Source organism: Ranitomeya variabilis, unplaced genomic scaffold (genome assembly GCF_051348905.1).
Source record: "Ranitomeya variabilis isolate aRanVar5 unplaced genomic scaffold, aRanVar5.hap1 Scaffold_292, whole genome shotgun sequence".
Lineage (NCBI taxonomy): Eukaryota > Metazoa > Chordata > Amphibia > Anura > Dendrobatidae > Ranitomeya > Ranitomeya variabilis.
Window position 1 is genome coordinate 74,560 of NW_027508039.1, and position 12,934 is coordinate 87,493.

The following is a 12,934-nucleotide window of genomic DNA, read 5'->3' on the forward strand; positions in this document are numbered from 1 at the left end:
ATCACATGCTAATTTGCATGCTAGCAAAATTATAAGAATAAGTACAAAAACATTTCAAGATCTCATAATACTGGCAGCAGTGAGATTAAAGCATATGCTAATTTTGCATGTTAGCATAATTATAAGAATGAGATAAAAAGGTTTAAAAGAACTCATACTAGTGGCAGCAGTGGGATTTGAACTCACAAGTCTGTTGGAATATGGGTAAGTCTCTTAACAATAGGAAAAATCAATGATTCTTTCAACTGTCTTTTCCTAAACAGAAATTAACACACTCATGAAAATACAAAATCATAAGAATTAGATCAAAGGGTTCTCAAAACCTCATAATAATGGCAGCAGTGGGATTTGAATGGGCATGTCTCTAAACATTAGAAAAAAGCAAGGATTCTATCAACAGTCTTTATCTGAACTGAAAACTGCAAAATCATGCAAATACAAAAGAAGATTAAATCACATGCTAATTTGCATGTTAGCAAAATCATAAGAATAAGTACAAAAACATTTCAAGATCTCATAATACTGGCAGCAGTGGGTTTAAAGCATATGCTAATTTTGCATGTTAGCATAATTATAAGAATAAGATAAAAAGATTTAAAAGAACTCATACTAGTGGCAGCAGTGGGATTTGAACTCACAAGTCTGTTGGAATATGGGAAAGTCTCTTAACAATAGGAAAAATCAAAGATTCTTTCAACTGTCTCTTCCTAAACAGAAATTAACACACTCATGAAAATACAAAATCATAAGAATTAGATCAAAGGGTTCTCAAAACCTCATAATAATGGCAGCAGTGGGATTTGAATGGGCATGTCTCTAAACATTAGAAAAAAGCAAGGATTCTTTCAACAGTCTTTATCTGAACTGAAAACTGGAAAATCATGCAAATACAAAAGAAGATTAAATCACATGCTAATTTGCATGTTAGCAAAATCATAAGAATAAGTACAAAAACATTTCAAGATCTCATAATACTGGCAGCAGTGGGTTTAAAGCAAACGCTAATTTTGCATGTTAGCATAATTATAAGAATAAGATAAAAAGGTTTAAAAGAACTCATACTAGTGGCATTTGAACCCACAAGTCTGTTAAAATTTAGGTAAGTCTCTAAACAATAGGAACAATCAATGATTCTTTCAACTGTCTTTTCCAAAACAGAAATGCACACACTCATGGAAATACAAAATACTCAGAATTAGATCAAAGGGTTCTCAAAACCTCATAATACTGGCAGCAGTGGGATTTGAACCCACGCCTCCGAAGAGACTGGAGCCTTAATCCAGCACCTTAGACCGCTCAGCCATGCTACCTAATGCGTCATTAAAAGAGCTTCCTTAGAGTAAGTTTAGTGTATCTGACTACATTTTAAACTTGTGCATTGTGGAAAATGGATAGGTCTCTAAACAAAAAGGAAAAAGCAATGATTCTATCTTTTGTCTTTTCCAAAAAAGCAAAGCACGCACTCATACAAAAATATGCTAATTTTTCTATTAGCAAAATCATAAATATAAGCTGAAAAGGTTTTCAAAACCTCAATATGTTGGCAGCAGTGGGATTTGAACCCACGCCTCCAAAGAGACTGGAGCCTAAATCCAGCGCCTTAGACCACTCGGCCATGCTACCTTAAACAGTATGGTTAATTAAGCTTCCTTAGAGAAAGTGAAGTACATTTGACAACATTTAAAATTAGTACATTTTGGAAAATGGGCATGTCTCTAAACATTAGGCAAAAACAAAGATTCTATCAACGGTCTTTATCTTAACTGAAAACTGCTAAATCATACAAATACAAAAGAAGATTATTTCACATGCTAATTTGCATGCTAGCAAAATCATAAGAATAAGTACAAAAACATTTCAAGATCTCATAATACTGGCAGCAGTGAGATTAAAGCATATGCTAATTTTGCATGTTAGCATAATTATAAGAATGAGATAAAAAGGTTTAAAAGAACTCATACTAGTGGCAGCAGTGGGATTTGAACTCACAAGTCTGTTGGAATATGGGTAAGTCTCTTAACAATAGGAAAAATCAAAGATTCTTTCAACTGTCTTTTCCTAAACAGAAATTAACACACTCATGAAAATACAAAATCATAAGAATTAGATCAAAGGGTTCTCAAAACCTCATAATAATGGCAGCAGTGGGATTTGAATGGGCATGTCTCTAAACATTAGAAAAAAGCAAGGATTCTATCAACAGTCTTTATCTGAACTGAAAACTGCAAAATCATGCAAATACAAAAGAAGATTAAATCACATGCTAATTTGCATGTTAGCAAAATCATAAGAATAAGTACAAAAACATTTCAAGATCTCATAATACTGGCAGCAGTGGGTTTAAAGCATATGCTAATTTTGCATGTTAGCATAATTATAAGAATAAGATAAAAAGATTTAAAAGAACTCATACTAGTGGCATTTGAACCCACAAGTCTGTTAAAATTTAGGTAAGTCTCTAAACAATAGGAACAATGAATGATTCTTTCAACTGTCTTTTCCAAAACAGAAATGCACACACTCATGGAAATACAAAATACTCAGAATTAGATCAAAGGGTTCTCAAAACCTCATAATACTGGCAGCAGTGGGATTTGAACCCACGCCTCCGAAGAGACTGGAGCCTTAATCCAGTGCCTTAGACCACTCGGCCATGCTACCTTAAACAGTATGGTTAATTAAGCTTCCTTAGAGAAAGTGAAGTACATTTGACAACATTTAAAATTAGTACATTTTGGAAAATGGGCATGTCTCTAAACATTAGGCAAAAACAAAGATTCTATCAACGGTCTTTATCTTAACTGAAAACTGCTAAATCATACAAATACAAAAGAAGATTATTTCACATGCTAATTTGCATGCTAGCAAAATCATAAGAATAAGTACAAAAACATTTCAAGATCTCATAATACTGGCAGCAGTGAGATTAAAGCATATGCTAATTTTGCATGTTAGCATAATTATAAGAATGAGATAAAAAGGTTTAAAAGAACTCATACTAGTGGCAGCAGTGGGATTTGAACTCACAAGTCTGTTGGAATATGGGTAAGTCTCTTAACAATAGGAAAAATCAAAGATTCTTTCAACTGTCTTTTCCTAAACAGAAATTAACACACTCATGAAAATACAAAATCATAAGAATTAGATCAAAGGGTTCTCAAAACCTCATAATAATGGCAGCAGTGGGATTTGAATGGGCATGTCTCTAAACATTAGAAAAAAGCAAGGATTCTATCAACAGTCTTTATCTGAACTGAAAACTGCAAAATCATGCAAATACAAAAGAAGATTAAATCACATGCTAATTTGCATGTTAGCAAAATCATAAGAATAAGTACAAAAACATTTCAAGATCTCATAATACTGGCAGCAGTGGGTTTAAAGCATATGCTAATTTTGCATGTTAGCATAATTATAAGAATAAGATAAAAAGATTTAAAAGAACTCATACTAGTGGCATTTGAACCCACAAGTCTGTTAAAATTTAGGTAAGTCTCTAAACAATAGGAACAATGAATGATTCTTTCAACTGTCTTTTCCAAAACAGAAATGCACACACTCATGGAAATACAAAATACTCAGAATTAGATCAAAGGGTTCTCAAAACCTCATAATACTGGCAGCAGTGGGATTTGAACCCACGCCTCCGAAGAGACTGGAGCCTTAATCCAGTGCCTTAGACCACTCGGCCATGCTACCTTAAACAGTATGGTTAATTAAGCTTCCTTAGAGAAAGTGAAGTACATTTGACAACATTTAAAATTAGTACATTTTGGAAAATGGGCATGTCTATAAACATTAGGCAAAAACAAAGATTCTATCAACGGTCTTTATCTTAACTGAAAACTGCTAAATCATACAAATACAAAAGAAGATTATATCACATGCTAATTTGCATGCTAGCAAAATCATAAGAATAAGTACAAAAACATTTCAAGATCTCATAATACTGGCAGCAGTGAGATTAAAGCATATGCTAATTTTGCATGTTAGCATAATTATAAGAATGAGATAAAAAGGTTTAAAAGAACTCATACTAGTGGCAGCAGTGGGATTTGAACTCACAAGTCTGTTGGAATATGGGTAAGTCTCTTAACAATAGGAAAAATCAAAGATTCTTTCAACTGTCTTTTCCTAAACAGAAATTAACACACTCAAGAAAATACAAAATCATAAGAATTAGATCAAAGGGTTCTCAAAACCTCATAATAATGGCAGCAGTGGGATTTGAATGGGCATGTCTCTAAACATTAGAAAAAAGCAAGGATTCTATCAACAGTCTTTATCTGAACTGAAAACTGCAAAATCATGCAAATACAAAAGAAGATTAAATCACATGCTAATTTGCATGTTAGCAAAATCATAAGAATAAGTACAAAAACATTTCAAGATCTCATAATACTGGCAGCAGTGGGTTTAAAGCATATGCTAATTTTGCATGTTAGCATAATTATAAGAATAAGATAAAAAGATTTAAAAGAACTCTTACTAGTGGCATTTGAACCCACAAGTCTGTTAAAATTTAGGTAAGTCTCTAAACAATAGGAACAATCAATGATTCTTTCAACTGTCTTTTCCAAAACAGAAATGCACACACTCATGGAAATACAAAATACTCAGAATTAGATCAAAGGGTTCTCAAAACCTCATAATACTGGCAGCAGTGGGATTTGAACCCACGCCACCAAAGAGACTGGAGCCTTAATCCAGCGCCTTACACCGCTCGGCCATGCTACCTAATGCATCATTAAAAGAGCTTCCTTAGAGTAAGTTTAGTGTATCTGACTACATTTTAAACTTGTGCATTGTGGAAAATGGATAGGTCTCTAAACAAAAAGGAAAAAGCAATGATTCTATCTTTTGTCTTTTCCAAAAAAGCAAAGCACGCACTCATACAAAAATATGCTAATTTTTCTATTAGCAAAATCATAAATATAAGCTGAAAAGGTTTTCAAAACCTCAATATGTTGGCAGCAGTGGGATTTGAACCCACGCCTCCAAAGAGACTGGAGCCTAAATCCAGCGCCTTAGACCACTCGGCCATGCTACCTTAAACAGTATGGTTAATTAAGCTTCCTTAGAGAAAGTGAAGTACATTTGACAACATTTAAAATTAGTACATTTTGGAAAATGGGCATGTCTCTAAACATTAGGCAAAAACAAAGATTCTATCAACGGTCTTTATCTTAACTGAAAACTGCTAAATCATACAAATACAAAAGAAGATTATATCACATGCTAATTTGCATGCTAGCAAAATCATAAGAATAAGTACAAAAACATTTCAAGATCTCATTATACTGGCAGCAGTGAGATTAAAGCATATGCTAATTTTGCATGTTAGCATAATTATAAGAATGAGATAAAAAGGTTTAAAAGAACTCATACTAGTGGCAGCAGTGGGATTTGAACTCACAAGTCTGTTGGAATATGGGAAAGTCTCTTAACAATAGGAAAAATCAAAGATTCTTTCAACTGTCTCTTCCTAAACAGAAATTAACACACTCATGAAAATACAAAATCATAAGAATTAGATCAAAGGGTTCTCAAAACCTCATAATAATGGCAGCAGTGGGATTTGAATGGGCATGTCTCTAAACATTAGAAAAAAGCAAGGATTCTTTCAACAGTCTTTATCTGAACTGAAAACTGGAAAATCATGCAAATACAAAAGAAGATTAAATCACATGCTAATTTGCATGTTAGCAAAATCATAAGAATAAGTACAAAAACATTTCAAGATCTCATAATACTGGCAGCAGTGGGTTTAAAGCATACGCTAATTTTGCATGTTAGCATAATTATAAGAATAAGATAAAAAGGTTTAAAAGAACTCATACTAGTGGCATTTGAACCCACAAGTCTGTTAAAATTTAGGTAAGTCTCTAAACAATAGGAACAATCAATGATTCTTTCAACTGTCTTTTCCAAAACAGAAATGCACACACTCATGGAAATACAAAATACTCAGAATTAGATCAAAGGGTTCTCAAAACCTCATAATACTGGCAGCAGTGGGATTTGAACCCACGCCTCCGAAGAGACTGGAGCCTTAATCCAGCGCCTTAGACCGCTCAGCCATGCTACCTAATGCGTCATTAAAAGAGCTTCCTTAGAGTAAGTTTAGTGTATCTGACTACATTTTAAACTTGTGCATTGTGGAAAATGGATAGTCTCTAAACAAAAAGGAAAAAGCAATGATTCTATCTTTTGTCTTTTCCAAAAAAGCAAAGCACGCACTCATACAAAAATATGCTAATTTTTCTATTAGCAAAATCATAAATATAAGCTGAAAAGGTTTTCAAAACCTCAATATGTTGGCAGCAGTGGGATTTGAACCCACGCCTCCAAAGAGACTGGAGCCTAAATCCAGCGCCTTAGACCACTCGGCCATGCTACCTTAAACAGTATGGTTAATTAAGCTTCCTTAGAGAAAGTGAAGTACATTTGACAACATTTAAAATTAGTACATTTTGGAAAATGGGCATGTCTCTAAACATTAGGCAAAAACAAAGATTCTATCAACGGTCTTTATCTTAACTGAAAACTGCTAAATCATACAAATACAAAAGAAGATTATATCACATGCTAATTTGCATGCTAGCAAAATCATAAGAATAAGTACAAAAACATTTCAAGATCTCATTATACTGGCAGCAGTGAGATTAAAGCATATGCTAATTTTGCATGTTAGCATAATTATAAGAATGAGATAAAAAGGTTTAAAAGAACTCATACTAGTGGCAGCAGTGGGATTTGAACTCACAAGTCTGTTGGAATATGGGTAAGTCTCTTAACAATAGGAAAAATCAAAGATTCTTTCAACTGTCTTTTCCTAAACAGAAATTAACACACTCATGAAAATACAAAATCATAAGAATTAGATCAAAGGGTTCTCAAAACCTCATAATAATGGCAGCAGTGGGATTTGAATGGGCATGTCTCTAAACATTAGAAAAAAGCAAGGATTCTATCAACAGTCTTTATCTGAACTGAAAACTGCAAAATCATGCAAATACAAAAGAAGATTAAATCACATGCTAATTTGCATGTTAGCAAAATCATAAGAATAAGTACAAAAACATTTCAAGATCTCATAATACTGGCAGCAGTGGGTTTAAAGCATATGCTAATTTTGCATGTTAGCATAATTATAAGAATAAGATAAAAAGGTTTAAAAGAACTCATACTAGTGGCATTTGAACCCACAAGTCTGTTAAAATTTAGGTAAGTCTCTAAACAATAGGAACAATCAATGATTCTTTCAACTGTCTTTTCCAAAACAGAAATGCACACACTCATGGAAATACAAAATACTCAGAATTAGATCAAAGGGTTCTCAAAACCTCATAATACTGGCAGCAGTGGGATTTGAACCCACGCCTCCGAAGAGACTGGAGCCTTAATCCAGCGCCTTAGACCGCTCGGCCATGCTACCTAATGCATCATTCAAAGAGCTTCCTTAGAGTAAGTTTAGTGTATCTGACTACATTTTAAACTTGTGCATTGTGGAAAATGGATAGGTCTCTAAACAAAAAGGAAAAAGCAATGATTCTATCTTTTGTCTTTTCCAAAAAAGCAAAGCACGCACTCATACAAAAATATGCTAATTTTTCTATTAGCAAAATCATAAATATAAGCTGAAAAGGTTTTCAAAACCTCAATATGTTGGCAGCAGTGGGATTTGAACCCACGCCTCCAAAGAGACTAGAGCCTAAATCCAGCGCCTTAGACCACTCGGCCATGCTACCTTAAACAGTATGGTTAATTAAGCTTCCTTAGAGAAAGTGAAGTACATTTGACAACATTTAAAATTAGTACATTTTGGAAAATGGGCATGTCTCTAAACATTAGGCAAAAACAAAGATTCTATCAACGGTCTTTATCTTAACTGAAAACTGCTAAATCATACAAATACAAAAGAAGATTATATCACATGCTAATTTGCATGCTAGCAAAATCATAAGAATAAGTACAAAAACATTTCAAGATCTCATAATACTGGCAGCAGTGAGATTAAAGCATATGCTAATTTTGCATGTTAGCATAATTATAAGAATGAGATAAAAAGGTTTAAAAGAACTCATACTAGTGGCAGCAGTGGGATTTGAACTCACAAGTCTGTTGGAATATGGGTAAGTCTCTTAACAATAGGAAAAATCAAAGATTCTTTCAACTGTCTTTTCCTAAACAGAAATTAACACACTCATGAAAATACAAAATCATAAGAATTAGATCAAAGGGTTCTCAAAACCTCATAATAATGGCAGCAGTGGGATTTGAATGGGCATGTCTCTAAACATTAGAAAAAAGCAAGGATTCTATCAACAGTCTTTATCTGAACTGAAAACTGCAAAATCATGCAAATACAAAAGAAGATTAAATCACATGCTAATTTGCATGTTAGCAAAATCATAAGAATAAGTACAAAAACATTTCAAGATCTCATAATACTGGCAGCAGTGGGTTTAAAGCATATGCTAATTTTGCATGTTAGCATAATTATAAGAATAAGATAAAAAGGTTTAAAAGAACTCATACTAGTGGCATTTGAACCCACAAGTCTGTTAAAATTTAGGTAAGTCTCTAAACAATAGGAACAATCAATGATTCTTTCAACTGTCTTTTCCGAAACAGAAATGCACACACTCATGGAAATACAAACTACTCAGAATTAGATCAAAGGGTTCTCAAAACCTCATAATCCTGGCGGCAGTGGGATTTGAACCCACACCTCCGAAGAGACTGGAGCCTTAATCCAGCGCCTTAGACCGCTCGGCCATGCTACCTAATGCATCATTGAAAGAGCTTCCTTAGAGTAAGTTTAGTGTATCTGACTACATTTTAAACTTGTGCATTGTGGAAAATGGATAGGTCTCTAAACAAAAAGGAAAAAGCAATGATTCTATCTTTTGTCTTTTCCAAAAAAGCAAAGCACGCACTCATACAAAAATATGCTAATTTTTCTATTAGCAAAATCATAAATATAAGCTGAAAAGGTTTTCAAAACCTCAAGATGTTGGCAGCAGTGGGATTTGAACCCACGCCTCCAAAGAGACTGGAGCCTAAATCCAGCGCCTTAGACTACTCGGTCATGCTACCTTAAACAGCATGATTAATTAAGCTTCCTTAGAGAAAGTGAAGTACATTTGACAACATTTAAAATTAGTACATTTTGGAAAATGGGCATGTCTCTAAACATTAGGCAAAAACAAAGATTCTATCAACGGTCTTTATCTTAACTGAAAACTGCTAAATCATACAAATACAAAAGAAGACTATATCACATGCTAATTTGCATGCTAGCAAAATCATAAGAATAAGTACAAAAACATTTCAAGATCTCATAATACTGGCAGCAGTGAGATTAAAGCATATGCTAATTTTGCATGTTAGCATAATTATAAGAATTAGATAAAAAGGTTTAAAAGAACTCATACTAGTGGCAGCAGTGGGATTTGAACTCACAAGTCTGTTGGAATATGGGTAAGTCTCTTAACAATAGGAAAAATCAATGATTCTTTCAACTGTCTTTTCCTAAACAGAAATTAACACACTCATGAAAGTACAAAACCATAAGAATTAGATCAAAGGGTTCTCAAAACCTCATAATAATGGCAGCAGTGGGATTTGAATGGGCATGTCTCTAAACATTAGAAAAATGCAAGGATTCTTTCAACAGTCTTTATCTTAACTGAAAACTGCAAAATCATGCAAATACAAAAGAAGATTAAATCACATGCTAATTTGCATGCTAGCAAAATCATAAGAATAAGTACAAAAACATTTTAAGATCTCATAATACTGGCAGCAGTGGGTTTAAAGCATATGCTAATTTTGCATGTTAGCATAATTATAAGAATGAGATAAAAAGGTTTAAAAGAACTCATACTAGTGGCATTTGAACCCACAAGTCTGTTAAAATTTAGGTAAGTCTCTAAACAATAGGAACAATCAATGATTCTTTCAACTGTCTTTTCCAAAACAGAAATGCACACACTCATGGAAATACAAAATACTCAGAATTAGATCAAAGGGTTCTCAAAACCTCATAATACTGGCAGCAGTGGGATTTGAACCCACACCTCCGAAGAGACTGGAGCCTTAACCCAGCGCCTTAGACCGCTCGGCCATGCTACCTAATGGATCATTAAAAGAGCTTCCTTAGAGTAAGTTTAGTGTATCTGACTACATTTTAAACTTGTGCATTGTGGAAAATGGATAGGTCTCTAAACAAAAAGGAAAAAGCAATGATTCTATCTTTTGTCTTTTCCAAAAAAGCAAAGCACGCACTCATACAAAAATATGCTAATTTTTCTGCTAGCAAAATCATAAATATAAGCTGTAAAGGTTTTCAAAACCTCAATATGTTGGCAGCAGTGGGATTTGAACCCACGCTTCCAAAGAGACTGGAGCCTAAATCCAGCGCCTTAGATCACTCGGCCATGCTACCTTAAACAGCATGATTAATTAAGCTTCCTTAGAGTAAGTGAAGTACATTTGACAACATTTAAAATTAGTACATTTTGGAAAATGGGCATGTCTCTAAACATTAGGCAAAAACAAAGATTCTATCAACGGTCTTTATCTTAACTGAAAACTGCTAAATCATACAAATACAAAAGAAGATTATATCACATGCTAATTTGCATGCTAGCAAAATCATAAGAATAAGTACAAAAACATTTCAAGATCTCATTATACTGGCAGCAGTGAGATTAAAGCATATGCTAATTTTGCATGTTAGCATAATTATAAGAATGAGATAAAAAGGTTTAAAAGAACTCATACTAGTGGCAGCAGTGGGATTTGAACTCACAAGTCTATTGGAATATGGGTAAGTCTCTTAACAATAGGAAAAATCAATGATTCTTTCAACTGTCTTTTCCTAAACAGAAATTAACACACTCATGAAAGTACAAAACCATAAGAATTAGATCAAAGGGTTCTCAAAACCTCATAATAATGGCAGCAGTGGGATTTGAATGGGCATGTCTCTAAACATTAGAAAAAGCAAGGATTCTATCAACAGTCTTTATCTTAACTGAAAACTGCAAAATCATGCAAATACAAAAGAAGATTAAATCACATGCTAATTTGCATGCTAGCAAAATCATAAGAATAAGTACAAAAACATTTCAAGATCTCATAATACTGGCAGCAGTGGGTTTAAAGCATATGCTAATTTTGCATGTTAGCATAATTATAAGAATAAGATAAAAAGGTTTAAAAGAACTCATACTAGTGGCATTTGAACCCACAAGTCTGTTAAAATTTAGGTAAGTCTCTAAACAATAGGAACAATCAATGATTCTTTCAACTGTCTTTTCCGAAACAGAAATGCACACACTCATGGAAATACAAACTACTCAGAATTAGATCAAAGGGTTCTCAAAACCTCATAATCCTGGCGGCAGTGGGATTTGAACCCACACCTCCGAAGAGACTGGAGCCTTAATCCAGCGCCTTAGACCGCTCGGCCATGCTACCTAATGCATCATTGAAAGAGCTTCCTTAGAGTAAGTTTAGTGTATCTGACTACATTTTAAACTTGTGCATTGTGGAAAATGGATAGGTCTCTAAACAAAAAGGAAAAAGCAATGATTCTATCTTTTGTCTTTTCCAAAAAAGCAAAGCACGCACTCATACAAAAATATGCTAATTTTTCTATTAGCAAAATCATAAATATAAGCTGAAAAGGTTTTCAAAACCTCAAGATGTTGGCAGCAGTGGGATTTGAACCCACGCCTCCAAAGAGACTGGAGCCTAAATCCAGCGCCTTAGACTACTCGGTCATGCTACCTTAAACAGCATGATTAATTAAGCTTCCTTAGAGAAAGTGAAGTACATTTGACAACATTTAAAATTAGTACATTTTGGAAAATGGGCATGTCTCTAAACATTAGGCAAAAACAAAGATTCTATCAACGGTCTTTATCTTAACTGAAAACTGCTAAATCATACAAATACAAAAGAAGACTATATCACATGCTAATTTGCATGCTAGCAAAATCATAAGAATAAGTACAAAAACATTTCAAGATCTCATAATACTGGCAGCAGTGAGATTAAAGCATATGCTAATTTTGCATGTTAGCATAATTATAAGAATTAGATAAAAAGGTTTAAAAGAACTCATACTAGTGGCAGCAGTGGGATTTGAACTCACAAGTCTGTTGGAATATGGGTAAGTCTCTTAACAATAGGAAAAATCAATGATTCTTTCAACTGTCTTTTCCTAAACAGAAATTAACACACTCATGAAAGTACAAAACCATAAGAATTAGATCAAAGGGTTCTCAAAACCTCATAATAATGGCAGCAGTGGGATTTGAATGGGCATGTCTCTAAACATTAGAAAAATGCAAGGATTCTTTCAACAGTCTTTATCTTAACTGAAAACTGCAAAATCATGCAAATACAAAAGAAGATTAAATCACATGCTAATTTGCATGCTAGCAAAATCATAAGAATAAGTACAAAAACATTTTAAGATCTCATAATACTGGCAGCAGTGGGTTTAAAGCATATGCTAATTTTGCATGTTAGCATAATTATAAGAATGAGATAAAAAGGTTTAAAAGAACTCATACTAGTGGCATTTGAACCCACAAGTCTGTTAAAATTTAGGTAAGTCTCTAAACAATAGGAACAATCAATGATTCTTTCAACTGTCTTTTCCAAAACAGAAATGCACACACTCATGGAAATACAAAATACTCAGAATTAGATCAAAGGGTTCTCAAAACCTCATAATACTGGCAGCAGTGGGATTTGAACCCACACCTCCGAAGAGACTGGAGCCTTAACCCAGCGCCTTAGACCGCTCGGCCATGCTACCTAATGGATCATTAAAAGAGCTTCCTTAGAGTAAGTTTAGTGTATCTGACTACATTTTAAACTTGTGCATTGTGGAAAATGGATAGGTCTCTAA

At 33.8% G+C, this 12,934-nt stretch overlaps 5 non-coding genes across 5 annotated transcripts; all 5 read right to left on the minus strand.

Annotated features, from left to right (window-relative positions):
- Window positions 1–1,541: 1,541 nt before the first annotated feature.
- On the minus strand, window positions 1,542–1,623 carry TRNAL-UAG (transfer RNA leucine (anticodon UAG)). The gene has a single exon. It is a non-coding gene; the product is annotated as a tRNA-Leu (tRNA).
- Window positions 1,624–2,579: 956 nt separating this feature from the next.
- On the minus strand, window positions 2,580–2,661 carry TRNAL-AAG (transfer RNA leucine (anticodon AAG)). The gene has a single exon. It is a non-coding gene; the product is annotated as a tRNA-Leu (tRNA).
- A 956-nt stretch (window positions 2,662–3,617) lies between these two features.
- Window positions 3,618–3,699, minus strand: TRNAL-AAG (transfer RNA leucine (anticodon AAG)). The gene has a single exon. It is a non-coding gene; the product is annotated as a tRNA-Leu (tRNA).
- Window positions 3,700–4,968: 1,269 nt separating this feature from the next.
- On the minus strand, window positions 4,969–5,050 carry TRNAL-UAG (transfer RNA leucine (anticodon UAG)). Its single transcript has one exon. It is a non-coding gene; the product is annotated as a tRNA-Leu (tRNA).
- Window positions 5,051–6,318: 1,268 nt separating this feature from the next.
- TRNAL-UAG (transfer RNA leucine (anticodon UAG)) lies at window positions 6,319–6,400 on the minus strand. Its single transcript has one exon. It is a non-coding gene; the product is annotated as a tRNA-Leu (tRNA).
- Window positions 6,401–12,934: the final 6,534 nt, after the last annotated feature.